Source organism: Artemia sp. Qi Xiang Cuo, chromosome 16 (assembly GCF_049724085.1).
Source record: "Artemia sp. Qi Xiang Cuo chromosome 16, ASM4972408v1, whole genome shotgun sequence".
Classification (NCBI taxonomy): domain Eukaryota; kingdom Metazoa; phylum Arthropoda; class Branchiopoda; order Anostraca; family Artemiidae; genus Artemia; species Artemia sp. Qi Xiang Cuo.
Window position 1 is genome coordinate 58,119,351 of NC_142809.1, and position 18,979 is coordinate 58,138,329.

General features: G+C 34.7%; 1 protein-coding gene across 2 annotated transcripts in view; it reads right to left on the minus strand.

Moving 5' to 3' along the window:
• The window catches only part of LOC148943127 (growth arrest-specific protein 1-like), a 113,530-nt gene extending 98,512 nt beyond the window's left edge, over positions 1-15,018 (minus strand). The window contains exon 1 of one of the 2 annotated variants that reach the window (XM_089102280.1): positions 11,498-11,634. The gene's annotated coding sequence lies outside the window, so the exon portion shown is untranslated. Of the gene's footprint in view, positions 1-11,497; positions 11,635-14,882 lie in introns of those variants that run through there. The other variant, XM_089102279.1, reaches the window with a different exon arrangement.
• Between the last annotated feature and the right edge of the window lie 3,961 nt (positions 15,019-18,979).

Consider the following 18,979-nt stretch of genomic DNA (forward strand, 5'->3'; position numbering starts at 1 on the left):
AAAATTAAATATATTTAGAATCAGCATTATAAGCCCATTCTTTTGATACATTTATTGACATCAAAATTCCGTTTTAAAAAGTTTCGATTACTATTTAAAATATTGTACTGGCACGTTAACAAATTGGGAGGTAGTAGTCAATCCGGACTTGTCCCAGTTAAAGATAGGAATGGGGTGGCAATTAGCGATAAGGAAAAAACTAAAGAGAGATGGCCCGAACATTTTGAGAACTTGCTTAACCGAGATAGAGTTGCAGGAAAAAATATAGAGGAAAATGAAAAAGTTTGTGATACCTTGGATGTGAAGGAAGATTTGTTTTGTGAGGAGGAATTAGCAACAGTACTAAAAGGATTAAAGAATAATAAGGCTCCAGGTGCTGATAGGGTGGTAAATGAGCTTCTTAAATATGGTGGCTCTGAGGTCAGAAATAAGTTATTGAAGATTATGAATATGATTTTTGAAAAAGGGGAAGTACCTAACGATTTTAGGAAAACCTTAACTAAGCCACTTTATCAGAAAGGTGATAAGAGTGAGTGTGGTAATCATCGAGACATTAGTCTGGTCTCTGTAGGTAGCAAAGTGCTTTATAATATGGTACTTTTTAGACTGAGAGATGTCGTAGACAAAGTTTTAAGAGAAGAGCAGTGCGGTTTTAGAAAAGGTAGAGGATGTGTTGACCAAATTTTCACTCTTAGGCTAATAATTGAGAAGTGCCTAAGTTTTCAAACACCTTTGGTCCTCAGTTTTATAGATTATGAGCAAGCGTTCGATTCTGTTGATAGATGAGCTTTAGTAAAGGTTTTATCCTTGTATGGTATACCATTAAAGTGAATTAAAGTGATTAAAGTGATAATACATTAAAACATTAATACATTAAATACATTACTTTAATACATTAAAGTGATTAGTGCTATGTACGAGAATAACACTGCTGCGGTTAAGGTAGGAAATGAGGTTAGCAGCTGGTTTTGTATTAAATCAGGAGTTAAGCAGGGTTGTGTTCTATCCCCCTTTACATGGATTATTTTGATGAACTTTGTTTTAAGGAGCACAGGAAAGGCAATGGGAGACCACGGAATCAAATGGGGAGGAAAAAGTCTCCTAGACTTAGATTATTCTGATGATTTAAGCGTCCTAGATGAAAGTGTGAGCAAAATGAATGAAGTTTTACAGGTTTTGCGAGCTCGGGGTGCTAGTATTGGTTTGAAAATTAATGTTAAGAAGAAAAGATCAGTAAGGATAGGAATAAGGGAAGATGGAAAGTTGACATGGGGTAATGTAAAGATTAACCTGATGGAAAACTTAGTACGCCTTGGCAGTATTATTAGTAAAGACGACGGGAGCAGTGAAGATGTCAAATGTAGAATAGCCAAGACTCAGGGTGTTTTTTCACAGTTAAAAAAAAGTCTGGAAGAATTGTAATATAAGTCTGCAAACCAAGAATAGAATATTACAAGCTACAGTAATGACAGTGGTCAAATATGGCTCTGAAGCATGGGCGCTCCGAAAAGCAGATGAAGATTTGCTAGATCTTTTCCAGAGAAATTGATTAAGGATTCTTCTGAGTACCCGGTTGACTGACCGTATTTCAATCAATAGGCTGTACGAAAAATGTGGTTCAATACCGCTTTCTAGGGCTATAATGAAAGAAAGGTTGAGGTGATTAGGGCATGTTGTGCGGATGAAGGATGACAGATTGCCGAAGATTGTTCTTTTCGGCCAACCATCTAGGGCTAGACGGAAAGCAGGTCGTCCCCATCTGGGGTGGGAGGAAGTCATAAAGAAAGATTTAAAGGAAATGGGAACTTCGTGGGCGGGTGTAAAAAGGGAGGCTTTGAATAGATTGGGGTGGAGGAGCGTGCGTAGCTGTGTTGGCCTCAGGCGGCTTTGTGCTGCGATGAGTTGTTAGTAGTAGTATTAGTAGTTTGAAAGCACTAAAAAAAAACTGTAGCATAAACAGCGAGGTACTGACTTGGGGGAGAACCCCCTCATATACGTAATAATTTCTGTTCGTTTTAATTTCTAATGTTGCTTCTTACTTTCAGTTGAAAAAACTTGTTTTTTATATTTAATTTCTGATCGTTTTTTAGTTACTGCAGCTTTTATTTTGGCTCACCGTCATTGAATAAATAAACAAAATTTGCATAAAAATTTTACTTTTCTTTTGCTAAATGGCTGTCTCTAAATTTGGTTCTGACGTAATTTACAAATTAACTTACGTAACTAACTTTCTATATTCGTATATTTTTCTTCTGGCAAAAAATACAAAGTTGCAGATTTTTGCAGATATGAGCTTGAAACCTATGTAATAGGGTTTTCTGATACGCTGAATCTGACGGTGTGATTTTCATTAAAATTCTTTCACTTGTAGGGGATGTTTTCTCCCCTTTAAAAAATCAGGTACATTTTCTCAGGCTCGTAGCCTTTGATGAGTAATACTAAACTTAATAAAATTTATATATTTAGAATCAGCATTATAAGCCCATTATTTTGATACATTTATTGACATCAAAATTCGGTTTTAAAAGTTTCGATTGCTATTGAGCCGTATCGCTTGTTTTTTTTATTGTTTTTTTTTATTACGTATATGTTATTACGTATATGAGGGGGTTCTCCCCTTTGTCAATACCATGCTCTTTACGTTAAAAGTTAAAAAAAATTTTATTAACAAACCCCTGAATCACAAAGGCCGTTTAATTAGAATAGATAGCTCTTTTGAAAGCACTAAAAAAAACTGTAGCGTAAAGAGCGAGTTATTGACTTGGGGGAGAACCCCCTCATATACGTAATAACTTCTGTTCGCTTTAAGTTCTAATGTTGCTTCCTAATTTCAGTTGAAAAAACTTGTTTTTTTTTTATTTAGTTTCTGATCGTTTTTTAAATAATGCTTGAAAATCCGGCGCCCCCTTCATAGAAATGTCCCTTACCCCAAAGAAACATCCTCCACGAAAAGATTCTCCCGAGTAAGCCCCTCCTCCAGCCCCCCCCCACCAGAAAAAAATCCTTCCTGAAAATGTCTGTATACCTCCCAATAACCAATACAATATGTAAGCAATGGGCAAAGTTCATAACTTGCAGCCCTTCCCCTGGGAACTGTAGGGGATTAAGTCATCCTAAAAGACACATTTATTAGATTTTCGACTATGCTGAACAAAATGGCTATCTCAAAATTTTAATTGGGTGACTTTGAGAAAAAAATTAGCGTGGGAGGGGGCCTAGTTGCCCTCCATTTTTTTGGTCACTCAAAAACGGCACTAGAACTTTTAATTTCCGTTCCAATGAGCCCTCCTAAGATATTCTAGGACCACTGGGTCAATACGATTACCCCTGGAAAAAAAAATAAACACGCATCCGTGATCTTTCTTCTGGCAAAAAATAGAAAATCCCACATTTTTGTAGATAGGAGCTTGAAACCTCTACAGTAGGGTTCTCTGATACGCTGAATATGATGATGTGATTTTCATTAAGGTTATATAATTTTTAGGGGGTCTTTCCCCCTTTTTTCGAAAATCAGCCAAATTTCTCAGGCGCGTAACTTTTGATGGGTAAGATTAAACTTGATAAAACTTATATATTTGAAATCAGAATTAAAATCTGATTCTTTTTATGTATCAATTAGTATCAAAATTCCGTTTTTTAGAGTTTCGGTTACCATTGAGCCGGGTCACTCCTTACTTACAGTTCGTTACCACGAACTGTTTGAAAAAACCGGCTTCTCTCTGTATCTCAGTATGCATTGGGAGATATCAGCTTAGCCTGAGAGAGGTAAACTACAATGCGGGTATATTTTAATAAAATATTTAATATATATAGAGTTGGTATTTTGGTTTGGTTAGGAATTTAATGTGGTACTTGTGCATTATAACTAAACCAGCGCTATACACGAAAGAAGTCAATTTTGGTTAATGCTAATTAATTAAATATATTAGATGAATATATAATAGTTTAGAATCAAATTTGGGCTATATATTTGCACATTAAGGGGGGGTGGGCGTTATGCATAGCATATATTAAATACATAGCCTACCCTTGGTCCCGTCCCCCCCCCCCCTAAACCACAAAAAAAAGAAGTTTAAATATTGTAAACGCAATGAGAAAGCACGCTTTGCAATCAATTGAGATAGCAAATAGCCGTTTGACAGGTTACGTGTCTGTTTTCCTTGCACAGTCTATAGCGCTGGTTTAGTTATAATGCACCAATACCTTTAATATATTGCGTTCTGCGCGGCCTGCTTTCCATAATTTCCTGTTGTAGTTTCCATAATTTTGTTACTACAGTATTATATTTTTATCTTATTTTAGTATATTTCATTATGATTAGCCTAACTTCACTTCTTGAGTGTGGTCAGGCAGGATAATTAACAAATACCTTATTCTAAATATGGGGGGGGCTGCCCCTTCCTCAATCATTGCTCTTTACGCTAAAGTCTAAAACTTCTTGAAAAATACTTGTCATTCTAACTTGTGTTTGGGTAGCCACTCTTAAAGAATCAGGGGGAAAAGTCAAATTTGGCGTAAAGAGCGAGGGTTGAGGAAGGGACAGTCCCCTCATGTACAAAACAATTTCTCTTTGTTTTAAATTTTAATGTTGCTTCATACTTACAGTTGAAAAAACTTCTTTTTTTTTATTTGCTTTCTGAACATTTTTCAAATCATGCCAGGGAATTCTATTCCCCTGCCCCCCCCCCCCCCCGTGCAATAATATCACTGGAAAAGTCCTCTCAGAAACTTTCCTCCTTCCAGAAGGCTTTCCCCATGGAAAATCCCCCTGTCAGCAGAAAATTTCCCAAAGGAAAGTTCCGTATATTTCCCAATAACAAACCACTATACGTGAACAATATGGGCAAATTGCGTAGCTCACAACCCTTTCCCAGGGACTCTAGAGAGTCATGTCATCAACAAAGGCACAGTTATTGGACCTTTCAACTATGCTGAATGAAATGACTGTAATAAAATTTTGAAAAGGCGTATATGGGGAAAAATGGGCGTGGGAAGGGAGGTAGTTGCCCTCCAATATTTTTTTTTTCACTGAAAAGAGCACTAGAACTTTTGATTTCTGTTTGAATGAGCTCTCTCCTGACCTTCTAGAACCATCAGTTCGATACGATCACCCCCTGGGAAAAAATAAACAAAGAAAAAAAAACAAATAAACACCAATCTGTGATCTTTCTTCTGCCAAAAAATATACAAAATTACACATTTTGTAGATGTGAGCTTGAAACCTCTACAGTAGGTTTCTCTGATATGCTGAATTTTAAGATGTGATTTTCATTAAGATTGCTTTTACTTTTTTAGGGGTGTTTCCCCCCTTTTCGAAAATCAAATAGATTTTCTCAGGCTCATAGCTTCTGATGGGTAACATCAAACTTAATGAATTCCATATATTTGGAACCACTTTCAGAGTGTTGCCATCTTTTGTAAGTTTCAAATTATTATCAAAGGACCTAATCGGTATCAATGTTTGTAAATAGCCTACAGCAAATAGGTCTACCGTAAATTTCCGGATGCCTCGATTAATTCGCTATCTAAAAGATGAACATTCTACTTGATGTTTTAAATGTTTTTCACAAATATAGTAATTACTATTCTCGCAAATTCCACTTTTAGCTCTTAAAGATACCCTTAAAGTGGTACCTTGTTCTTTATCTTTAGTCTAATAAAGTACATAGATAGAATGAAAAACTAAGATAAGGTACATACATTCGATTCAGAACTAATATCAATTTCATACGTTTTAATAGTTAACTTGTTTTATTCATTTTTTTCATCTTTTTGTTCTAATAAATTTATTCGCTTGCAAGGAAGTTGTAATTTGTCTCGCTCGTGCTAAAAAAAGCCGACTTCTAGCCCGTAGTAACCGAAAATTTAGAAACGCGTTTTGTAAAAACCCTCAAGTGAGGAAGATTTTTTTTTATTATTATTATTACAGGCTTTATGGCTCCATCACAGATGTCATTTGAAGCTAATTTAGGAATGGTAACTGTTATTTCGGTTTGTCTCAATAGTAAAAGTTTATTGCGTAAACAATTTTATGAGAATTTTAATAGCTTTAGAGAATCTAATAGAACTTTAATAGAGGATTTTGAATCTGGAAATTTGAAAACCTTGAAGTTTGAAAACCTGATATGGCCGTTCAAATAAATGACCATTTAAGGCCAAGAAAGGATGAAAGAGATGATCAAGCAGGGGCACGCCACCTTGATGTCATGGAATGGGGCTGCTTAAAGTATATAGGTTTAAATGTTGGATATATATATATATATATATATATATATATATATATATATATATATATATATATATATATATATATATATATATATATATATATGTATATATACATCTTTGGGAGAACCATTTTGGAATTTTGGATGTTTACAGCCTGCTTCGACTCGAATGTGTTAATATATATATATATATATATATATATATATATATATATATATATATATATATATATATATATATATATATATATATATATATATATATATATATATATATATATATATATATATATATATATATATATATATATATATATATATATATATATATATATATATATATATATATATATATGTATATATATTTTTTTATTATTTGTATATTTTTCTCAATAAATTTTGCTCAAATTGAAATCAACTCAGTTATCTTCGTTTCTAACTCTTTAAACATGTTTATTTCAGACCTTGACAAAAGCGTTTTCTAGGTGTGTGGTTTGGGAAAAAAAACATTATTCTGAAAACCTGAACACATATAACGTCGTTCGATTGAGTTCAACATTTATCTGAACATTTCCTGGAAGACCGGACTTAATATTGTGTTTTTTTTTTCACATACACCCTTTTGGCAATCTGTATGCAAATAGACTATTTTGATTTAAAACAACCCCTCCCCCATCCAAAACATAATCTGAAATTTTGAATAGACTCCATAAGCCTTTCCTGAGATATTGCTCTCTTTTGACAACGAAGAGTTGTATGCCTAGCAGATCCATTTATGGAGACCAATCTCAGTATACTCTCCCAACTTCAGCAACTAATCAAATGGTTCAAAGTTTGGGCATGTTCTGTAAGTCTCAAGCTAATATCCAACAGCCCTTTCACCATTTGATTTACCAAAATTTGCAAACATTGCAAGTCGTTACGTTATGAGAACAGAGTCGTTATAGAAAATTTGGATTTTGATTCAGCGATTTTAAAACGATCAGGTTAGATTACAAAAGTAATGGAACTACACCCGACACCACGTCCCGTAAAAGAGTTTTACAGTTAAAGCTCATGCAACATGCAATTCCCCCCTTTTGGAAGTTTAAAGCTCAATAACCCTCCCGGTGACAAATGTGCGCATGTGCTGTGCTCATATTATACATCCCTAACATAGTTAATTAGACCCTTCTACTTATACATCACACACAGGAAAAAAAACATCAGATCGTAAAGAACGAACGATGTTTTCATCGATTTTCCACAAGCCGCTGTTCAAAGTACTTCTTAAAAGATAAATGAGTTATATTTCTTATCGAAAGATGCGGGCGCTATATCATCTTGCATATGAAGATGTAATTTTTGTCAAAAATTGCATTTAATTTTTAAATTATCTTTTGTTACCTACACAAAGAACGTATATTTAAAAAATATCTTTCAAATAAGCCCTTAAAAATCTATCTCTGATATTTCAGTGTCCCACAAGCGGCAAAAAAAAGGCACGACAGCACTTTCCATGCGAAAAAAAGTCCTTGTTGCTCAAGACGAGGTTTTTAATTTCCCCGTGTAGGATTTTTTGCTATAAAAATTCCAATGTTGCAATTTTCATTTCGATCCGACACCAGTTTTGTCGAGTTTCGGGGTATTTTTTAAAATTCAAATCAAATTGTTTTTGCGTTAACTTTAACCGTTAAGGTAAATTGAAACAATAGTTACTATTCCTGAATCAGCTCTAAATGGTGATTTTTCTTCACTAGACAGTTTTTTCTCAAAACAGGATTTCTTGAATTTTCAATGATGCAGAATATTAGCACTTTCCATGCGAAAAAAAAGATACTCTTCTCAAATACAGGACACACGCGAGAAGTGAAGTTTGGGTAATGCTAATGAAATAAAACAAAGTAGGATGAAAATATAATATATTATGAACAAATCTGGGCTATATATTTGCAAATTAGGATGGGGGGATAAAGCAAAGCATCTATTAAATACATAACCTACCTTCCTTTTACTCCCTCTAAACCCCCAAAGGACTAACGTTTAAATCTTTGTCACGGAGTGAGCAATATCTCACTATGCCGCAGAAACCTGTTTATCAATACCGGCTTTGAGATTTCTATGCGGTCTTTCATGTGTCCTGTATTTGAGAAGAGTACCAAAAAACATTCCTTGTTGCCGAAGATGGGAACTGTAATTCTTCCCTTAAGGTTTTTGGGTATGAAAATTCCAATGGTGTAGTTTTCATTTCGATCCGACAATTTGTGGAGTTTCGGGGTATTTTATAAAAGTCCAATAAATTTGTTTTTGTGATAAACTTTTATCGTTGAAGTTAATCGAAATAGTTAATCTATTCCTAAACCAGCTTCAAATGGTGATTTTCTTCATCTGAATTTTTTTTTCAAAACGTGTTTTTTTTAATTTTCGATGATTCTACAACCATGATGGATGCCGCAAGCATAATCAGCAGCATTGAGAGAATATTATTAAAAGATTTGGCAGCTCTTACTTTTCTCGTCACAGATTTATTCTCTAGTAATGATTAACTCCCATAGATTGGAACCACCTCTAGATTTAGGCCTACGTGCCTAGAGAGTAATGCATGCTTTACAGGTTTTACTCATATCATCATCAGAAACCCATCACGTTTTAATCCACCAATTTCAACAGATCAAATAGTTTAATTTTTAAGCATTTTTATTAGATTTGAGGATGTTACGAATAAACCAAACGCCAAGGCATTATTACCAATCTTTTTGCACGGAAAACTTGAGTTTAAGCTGTTTAAAAAACGGTCAGATTAGATTATAATAGCTAAGGAATTATTAGACTCGACACCATTTCTAATAAAAGAATTTGACGTTTAAATTCCACTTTCGCAAGCTTAAAGACGTGTCATGTTGCCAAGTACAGTAAAATTGAAATCTGATAGTTTAAACTGGTTAACTGAAAATTTACACAACCCTCCAAATTTTTAAATAAGGAAAATTTGGGAATTCAATTCTTATGGAAAAAAAATCTTCATATGCAGTTATGCAGTTTTTTGTAGTAGCCGGTGCCAATTAAAAAAAAAGAAACGTGGGGGGAAAATCTAGAAAAATGAGCTAAAAACCTACTGCACCAAACAGCTTAAGAATGTGTTGTTGTCTTTTGAACGTGTGGTTTTTTTGTGAATCAACAGATAATTAATGTTTGAATTTTTCCAGACGAGAAGCCTTCTCAAATTTAATAATTAGTTATGCTTATTTATTTTACGTGATATGGTTCATCGTGACAACACTGACGAAAAAATGATTCTGCCCTATAACCTCCATACTTTTGAAACGATCAAAAGTGAAATTTCAAAAAACGCTCAGATGGGCCCAGGACCTCAGACGGGCCCAGGAGGCTGTTTTCATTTAAACCTCTTTTCTACCTCTTTAAGTATTGCGGCTACTCATTAAAGATAACGTTGTTCAGACTCGCAAAAGATTGTTTTTAGAAAGGGAGGACTCTAAAAACCCATAATCCCAAAAAGTGTCACATTCGGACAAAATGTAACTTTTTACATTTTGCCAAATTTTTAGTCTTCTAAGCAAGGGGGCAAATTTAACCTCTCCCTCCGTTGTGGACGTGCATACCTAAAGTCAAGAGATTAAAAGCCTGTACATGATACATTCCCAAATTATCAGCGCGTATTTAAATTGAAGTGTAAAAAACTAATGGTTTCATTGAAGTGATGAAGAGATTATGCTCAATCCCGTAAAGAAAATGGGGGTATGGGTAAGAGAGTGAACGTCACTTGGATGCAAGGGGGAAGGAGTAACTAAGGCATATAATTTTGAAATTTTGGAAAAAACATTATTTATAAAGCATCATTTGCAGACTAATTTAGAAACTTGAGAATAGTTGTAGACTCTGGGAAATCAAAAACAAACGCAGTGGGAAAATAAATCCCGAAACATTGACTAGAAACAAAGTTAAGGAAGGGCCGAAAGCCCAAGTAACCGACCATAGTTGGCTTACCAGCTGTTTTGCAAGTAGATATATATTTATATAGGCTAGACAAAACCAAGCATTTTTCTGTGTGTGAGTTTTTGCACAGAAAAATCAGCTAAAATACTCAAGCAAGAAACATCAAATGTTTGCAGAATAGTCTTAGAACCGTGAGAATGGTTAAAAATACAAAAATCCCCCCCCCCCCAAAAAAAAAATTCACAAAACAAAACTCACAAGAACTCAAACTGAAATGAAACCATTTTTAGCGCTAACCTGAGCAGACGAAAGTTTATTACCGACCCCCTCCCTCCAAACAAAAGTGCCTCAATGCGTGTCTGCTTGAGAAGTTCCAATACTTATTTATTTTGATTAAGCATTAAGTAATTAATACTAAACTAAGCACTTCCCAAGAATTTTGAATTTGTAGGCTACTTAAAGGGGTTTTTCCGCTGTCCAGCAAAAAACTGTTAGCTAATATTTTTCCCAACAATCGCTTTTCCGCCGTCCAACTAAAACTTGTTAGCTAACATTGCTAGAGGATTTCTCTAACAAATCGAATACTTGTTGAAGGAAATTGTTGGGGAATTTAATGCAAAATATTCAAAAATAAGCAAGATGGATACTTTTTATGCTTACAATATTGATAGAGAATCGAGGACTTCTACTATTTTTTTATTTTTCTTCCTTTCCCCTTTTAGTTTCTTAGAAATATCTTTTCTAGTAATCTCATTGAAAAAAAAATCGATTCTTCTACTGAAAAAATAGGAAAACAACGAAATTGCCATGTAGTCATAGCAATTTGATATGACCAAAAATATAACAATTTCATTTGTAATAAATTTATGTGTTTTACTAGGTTGATCCATTTCCTCCATACATGGGATAATTTATGTAAATGCACTAAAATTAGGAAAGCTCAAGCACTAGTATTTTAGTTTTCGCCTAAATTCAATGTACTTTGCCAATTAATAAAATGTTTCGTGCCTTTGTTTCACTTGCTGGCATTAATAGTTATATTTTTTTCTATAAGATATGAACACTTTGAAATATTCTATTAATTAAATTTCAAAGCTTTGGTGTCAGTTGGGTACTATCAAGGTGAGACAAACTCAGAGCAACACTATCTTTTTCAGAATTTTTCTTTGAATTTCCTCCCCAATATCATGTTTCTGCGAATTGTGAGCTAACTATTTCTGTTAGCTAACAATTCTGTTTCCGCCGTCCAAACAAATTTTTGTTAGCTAACAATTGAACGGCGGAAAAACCCCTTAAGTAGTGCCCCCAAGTACTACACAAGACTATTATCATCCTACCTTTCCAAAATGCGTGACATTAGATAAATTATAAGGCTGCAATTAATCTTGAAAACTCCAATTCCAAAAATGCTCCAGAAATCTCTAGCGTTCTCGCTAAGACAAGCATTAAATACACTATGGCAGAGAAAGGTTCCAGCGACTGGGAACGTTTAAAAATCAGGAGAAAAAGGCCTTGGAAATAAGTGGAAAAAGCACCGCTTTTCGCCACGAGTGCCTCGTAAACTTTCAGAGAAAACACAAATCACTGCCAAAGAAATCTAGAATCGTAAATTTTGGGAAAGGAAAAAAATTGAAGTATTTTAGCCATGATGCCAAAATCATTAATTTAAGTGACAGAATTAGCTAAATAAAGGCCGCCATAAACCAATAAGTCTTAAAAGGGAAATCAGGAAAAAAAATTAACGAAGGTGGGAAGGGGGTAGTGTTCTTAGAAATACTTAATTTGAATAGATAGGTCTGTGTGGACAACTGCACAGATTGTACCAATTAATTGGCATAAGGTATGTGCCTAAAAATTCCATACATTTGCAATTCTATGCGGAAGTGGATTAAAGAGAAACGTATAACTTTTTCACAAAGAGGAGAAACGAAAATAGTCCTCCCAGGATGACCGAAAAAGAATAAAAATTAATGCAATGTTTAAAACAGACATAATGGTTATATGTGAAAAGTCTTATTTAAGCCTTCACCCCCTCACTATCTGGAAAATTGTCGTGGAATTGTCTTTGAAACCGCATATGCGGGCACTTTTATTCTTGACTCTCACCTAACTATGGACGAATAATAGAAGTCTTGCGAATGGTGTTTTGGAAAAAAAGGGAAAATTAAATTCCATTACACATTCTCCTCTATCCCTCCATTTTTTTAAACAGTATCCCGGATTCTGGAAATTCTTCAATATACGCGGTTCGGTTCTAAACACCAAATGAGGGCCGCATTCTCAAATTACCGTTCCACCCGTTGGTACTTATATATTAAACCGCCAACGGTCAAGTTTACACTGTGTAAAACTTGAGAACAAACTGGTTTTATTTGTCTCTATTATATAATTTGGGTTATATATTTGCACAATAGGGGTTGAGGTGAAGGGGTTAGGTTAGCCCCCCCCCCTAATGTGCAAATATATAGCCCATATTTGTTTCTGAAGTATTATATTTTAATCATACTTTGGTATTTTTCATTAGGATTAACCTAACTACACTTCTTGAATGTTTGCGGTAAAATACAGAAGTAGCCACCCGTTTTCTTTATCGATTGGATCCACACTCCTTTACGAGAAAGGGGAAAATAGCATAAAAAGATATCTTATTCATACACAGACTGTACCTTGTTAATGCCTACCTCTAGCTATTTGGAAATAGCTAGAGATTGAATTGGAGCAGCCATATTACAACATTACTATACTATACTTTACCCTTCCCCCCCCTAATGTGCAAAAATATAGCCCAAATTATTTTTTTTCCGTTTGTTTTTCTGTTTCTTGATTTCGGCTGCGTTGATTTGATTTACGCGTACGCGGATTGAAACAAGAGTGACGTTTTATTACGCAAATTAGGGGAGATAGGGGTAAAGATATGGTGGAAGAGCCTTCAAAATGTGTGACCTACAATTTTTCTACATGTTGTGAAGTAAAAACTGTTTTCTTAAAATGTTTCCTTCTCAGCAGCCCGAATTCTAGGCTTATACTAAACTATATATTCTCCGTGAATTTTCCCGTCGCTTGATGCCGTCGACGTTGCGCTCTTTATGTATGGTAGGGCCTATAAGTATTTTAGAACTTTATGAAGTAGTCTTACGAATTTTATAGTGTTTCCTTCTGAGGAGGTCAACCAGTAAACTAGTACCTTTTATAATGTTTTAAAATGGTTTTCAGAATTTTATAAGGTACTTGTATATTATATGGTACACATTCGAGAAGTGAAGTTAGGTTAATCCTAATGAAATGCACAAAAATATGATGAAAATGTAATACTTTGGTAACAGAATTATGAAAACTATCATAAAGAATTATGGTAGGGTGCCGGACAGAAGCACAGAACGCATTATATTAAATACCTAACCTAACTAACCTAACCCAACCAAAATACCATCTCTATATATGAAATATTGGTACTTGTTTAGAGTCCAGGCAACACGCGAGAAAGACCGCATTGAAATCTCAAAGATATATGAAATATTGGTACTTGTTTAGAGTCCAGGCAACACGCGAGAAAGACCGCATTGAAATCTCAAAGATGCTAGACGCTGCCTAGTGAGGCATTGTTCGCTCCGTGACAAAGTCTTAAACTTTAGTTTCTTGGGGTTAAAGGGGCAAAAAAAGGTATCTAGGTTAGGTTACGTATTTAATATATGCTATGCTTTACCCCCACACTCCCTAATGTGCAAATATATAGCCCAAATTTGTTTCTAAACTATTATATTTTTATCATACTTTGTTTCATTTCATGGTAAATTTTTGGCAAATCATATTATTGACTTACAAATAAAGTAAACATACCACTCGATGCCTTTTTTTATGCTCTTTCCAAATATAATAATCATTTTTGTCGGAAATGAGTTTTACCCCCACCCCTATATATACCAATTCAGGGTATATATTTGCACATTAGGGGGGGCTAAATTTTATTTCTGATGTAGGCCTAAATGGGAGGTAAGTTTAAACTTTAACCCCCCCCCCCCTAATGTGCAAATATATACCCTGAAGTGGTATATATAGGGGTGGGAGCTAAAATTCATTACCAACCAAAATCATTATTATATTCGTAAAGAGCATAAAAAAGGCATCGAATGGTATGTTTACTTTATTCGTAAGTCAATAATATGAAGTGTAAAGAATTTAGCCATTTCTTTAGCATTAATCAAATTTCACTTCTCGTATGTTGCCCGGATTTTAAACAAGTACCAAAATATTTAATAAAAAAGATATACCTACTACGTAGATTTCAACAAAGCCTAAGCTAATTTGCTTGAAATACTGATATGTAAAAATCGGTTATTCTCTGATCTGTAGATTTAAATTCTCTAGTGTTTACCATATAATACACAGGGATAAAATTCTGAACAAACTACTTTTTATTATCTTGGAAAGGGGTTAGGAAAATGAAATGTTCAGTAACAGGCCAAACCCAGGAACATGCCTCCTTCTGGAATCCAGGGCCAGAAACAAAACAGGGTAAAATTCTACATTAGCCACTTTTGACTATCCTCTAGCTACTTTCTCGCCAGTGGGATGCATAATAATACCGCAACGTGAAATCACCACTCACCAGGCGTCTAGAAGAACCACTCAGTTAGACCTGGTATTGGACCCTTAAATTTTGACGAGCTCATGTAACACATCACTCGAAAATAACTAGAGATTGAACTGGGGCAACCATACTACCTGTAGAATTAAGAAAACAGCATCAACTTATCATTCCTTTAGTATCTTAGCATGTTCTATCCTTTTACATTTAGCAATTGAGAACCATCGCTCGACTGTTTCTTTCTTCAACAGCCAGCATCAACCCCAAAGGCAGCACGTAGGAAGTACGCATCAGAAGAGTATACCCGAGAAAAGAGCCCGGTTTCTGACTGTTCATATTATAGGGGTCGTAGGGTAGGCTTGATAATAAACCCTAATCTCGGCATATTCTTCAATGGCTTAATGGACCCCGCTAAAGAAAAACAGTAGAAATGCAATCTCACGCATTCCACTCCGGAAATGAAGCATAAATTCAACAAAGAAAAGGGGATTTGTAAGTTATTTTCTTACTCAAAGGGGGGCTGGGCATGAAAGATCTGGTGACTCGAGAAATTTTGTGAAACTGTCGTAAACCATTTTCTGGGATGTCAAACAAGTATAGCCTAATCTGTAAACCATTACAAAGGAAGCCTGGATTACTTTGATTAACTGCAAAACTATATGGGTATAAGCACATGCAATGCCCCCCCAACAGAACATGGTGGGTTTCCTCAACAGATTTCCACATGGAGTCATGGATAAAAGTTATTGTAATAGGGGCTCCCAAACTTCCTTTTCAATAAACAAAACTTTGTGCAAAGCGACGACCCAAGATGTTTATGAATTTAGACAGTAGATTTAAAATTTATACGTAGCATATGTTTAATTTTCATCGGGTTGATAAGTAACAAATTACTCTGCAAGACAGTTTTGCTTGAAATATTTGCGCACTTTTTACGATGTATTTTTACGTAATTGTTTAATGCAGAGTAAATTGCGTAATTCAACGTAATTTTCTCCGCCAAACTTGAATTTGCAAATCTTCGTTAGCTAAAGTTTTTGCGTAATCATTTTTCTATTGTTTGTTGTTTTCCCTATACTTTTGATGAATTTTTGGTGTTTCAGACAAAAGAAATCATTGCATGGAAACTATAGACACCAGAAAAGCCAATAATATTTTAAATTCTGTATTCAAAACTAGCAATAACGAAATTTTCGAAAAAAAAACAGCTTAGTCCAAAACAACCAAATTCTGCATAAATTCAAAAATTGTTTTAAGATGATGACCAAATTTGTCGCTGAAAGAAAACTTCTGATTGTATGTTGGAGCAATGGCAGATCCAGGGGGCAGGGGGAACCTGCTCCCTCCCAAGATTTTTCCTGGCGCCCTTGTCACACTGGGCACCCCCTCCTTCCAAGATTTTGCTCTGGATCCGCCCCTGCGTTGGAGCTTGGAATGAACCTGCTTTTTAATTTATGGTCCTTTCTCACTTACACGGTAAAATCGTAAACACTAATATAACTTAACTTAACGTTATGTTGTTGTCGTTATCTCTAACGTAGGCAGTGCAAAGTAGACCCGATCTCTGCATATAAATTTACCGCGCACAGGTCTATATTACGCTATATGCAAGTCAATATAGTATATACAAAATGGAGCTCCTGCATGAGCAATTAATAAGCCTTGAGATAAAATTAATGAACTTTTCTTAGAAAGCCTTTTAAGTCGTATATTTATTGCAAGCTCTCCTATTGCAATACCGCCAAGATCATCATCAGAGCTTGAATCTTTATGTCCATTAAACATTTTTATTTTTTGAATAGTTTGCTTATGATGATTGTGATGATTTTAGAGAGTGATCCTGAGAGTTTTAGCCATCCTCTTACACTAACATCATCATCATCAGAGTTTGAATTTTCATTTCCAATAAACTTTTTTATTTTTTGAATGTTCCTGATGATTCTATGAGTTTTTACTTAACCCAGTGGGAGAAAACTTTTTATAAAATCTTGAAACATATGAAGTATGGAACGTTGTACTTGATGCAACGTAACTTAGCTACTTAGCATAGCAGATTACGTGCGTAATGTGAAAGTCGCTTTGGTGGTAGCCCCCCCCCCCAGAAATTTCCTCCTCCCGTTGAAAATTCCAACGAATTATTCCCTCCCATGGAAAATTCACCCACACGCAAAACCTAGCAGCCACAGAGAAAGTACAAAACAAGTACCTCAAAATGACGATCAGATGTCCCAAGGGGTAACAAAGGACCAGATATCAATCTATCATAGGACCAGATATCAAAGGACCAGATAAGTAGAATAGATCTATGCAGTTCTATGGGCCCTCCGTACAAACAGGTTTTTTCTAGTAGTTACAGATCAACACACTCTTTGCCAATAGGAACGTGTATAACTTGAGTGGAGAGTAGGATTTTGACTATAAGGAATGGTTTTCACTACAATTCATATTAGTAAGAGAATTGAATTCAAAGAGAATAGTTTTTTATTTGAGAGGATATTAGTGGAGAAAAAATGAGTGGTGCATTTACACTATTGGAGATTAATGATGGAACCGACAGCAGCAGCAGCAACGATATACAAGTACCCACTGTGGCTGTGGAAATAACTGCTGGCTGTAGACTATGTCTTGAATGGGACACTATGTATGCTAGATACGTGATATCATTAAGCAAATTTAAGCAGGAGGAACAGCTATGTTTTGCTGGAAAAGTGAATATTCTCCATATAAATAAACTTCGGTGAGCATTAGATGTCCTATCGAAATATATTGATGAGAACAAAATGCATCAGTGAATATTATTATTATTGTAATTATGTTAAATAAAACTGTTTCTAAATCAATGGTATTTTTTTCTTTTTCTATAGTAGACTAGCATAGATTTTGAGTACAAAAAGAAATTCTGTTTAGTCTGAAGTTGGTTGTGAGAGAGTTAGGACTTTAAAAAATGGATAGATTCGAGAAAGATCGAATCATGAGGAATCTAATTCTTATAGAAAAACGTTTGATTCTAGATGATGATTTTCTAGAGTTGTCTATTCAAAGGAAGATATTTTCTCGAGGAATGCTTGTCGATATAATGAAAACTGATTCTCCATCATTAGACTATTGTATGAAGCTTCGACATCGTGGTACAAATGAATTTACACAATTTATTTATATATTGATAACGACACGGCAAAACTATATATGTGATATGCTTTTAAACATTAGTTTCTATCAATTTAAGACTTTTTTTTCATAAGAAAAGATAATTCTCAAGGAAGATTTACTCCTCTCTCTCTCTATATCAGGCAATTTTTTTGGTACTTTATGAATCAGTATTATTTCAATAATGAGAGTGTTAGCACATAACTAAATGTTTAATAAATGCCAGTTATGTATGTATTCAGTGAGTAGCTGGTCATCATGTGAGACTTGCATAATGATTGAGGAGTATGATGAAAAGTGTAGATTATGCAACCCGTGTAAATTGCACAGAGGATCTGCTGTAAAAATTAAAGATTGTAAGTCTTGTCTAGAAGTGGTGTTTGACTCTCATCCTAGAGGCCATCTATGCTCCAATTGTCATTACGAAAAATGTAAGCAATGGGAGAGTGCATATCCCGTTATGATTGGAAAGAATACTCAAAGTGCGGTTCGTGTATTGATAAGAGATTGTTCTAGTCGCGGTTTTTTATTGTTATGGGAGGAGGAACCAGGTCAACGATTAAACTGTTTGAACAACAAAAGAATATGGTTTCTACGTCATCGTTGTGAAGACAATGGGTGTTTTGATTATAAGCCCAATGATTTCTATTTGGCTGTGACGTTATGTGATTCGACACTTGAGGACTCTGTTTGTGAAAGTTCTTCAAATACGCAAATTGAAACACGTGAATTCTATAGACTGAATGAGACTAGTATAATTGACTATACAAAGAGATATGACAAGAGTGAAGTCACGCTCTACTGTAGAAAATGTGACCCTGACATTGCACTACATCAGGATCAGTACACTGTGAATTCAAATAATCTACCTGCACTAGTTGTTGTCGACAAATACCTAGTAGTGGATGAAATCTAAAGAGTAGAAAAGTCTTTTTTATAATGTATATAAATTTTTTTTATTAATAAAAAAATTAAAAAAAAAATTTATAAAAATTTATTATTATGGCACTAAAATAAATATTAAATAAACTTGTAAGTATTTTATCCACTAGAAAGCCGTTCAATTGAGGTACGTCAACGTAGATGT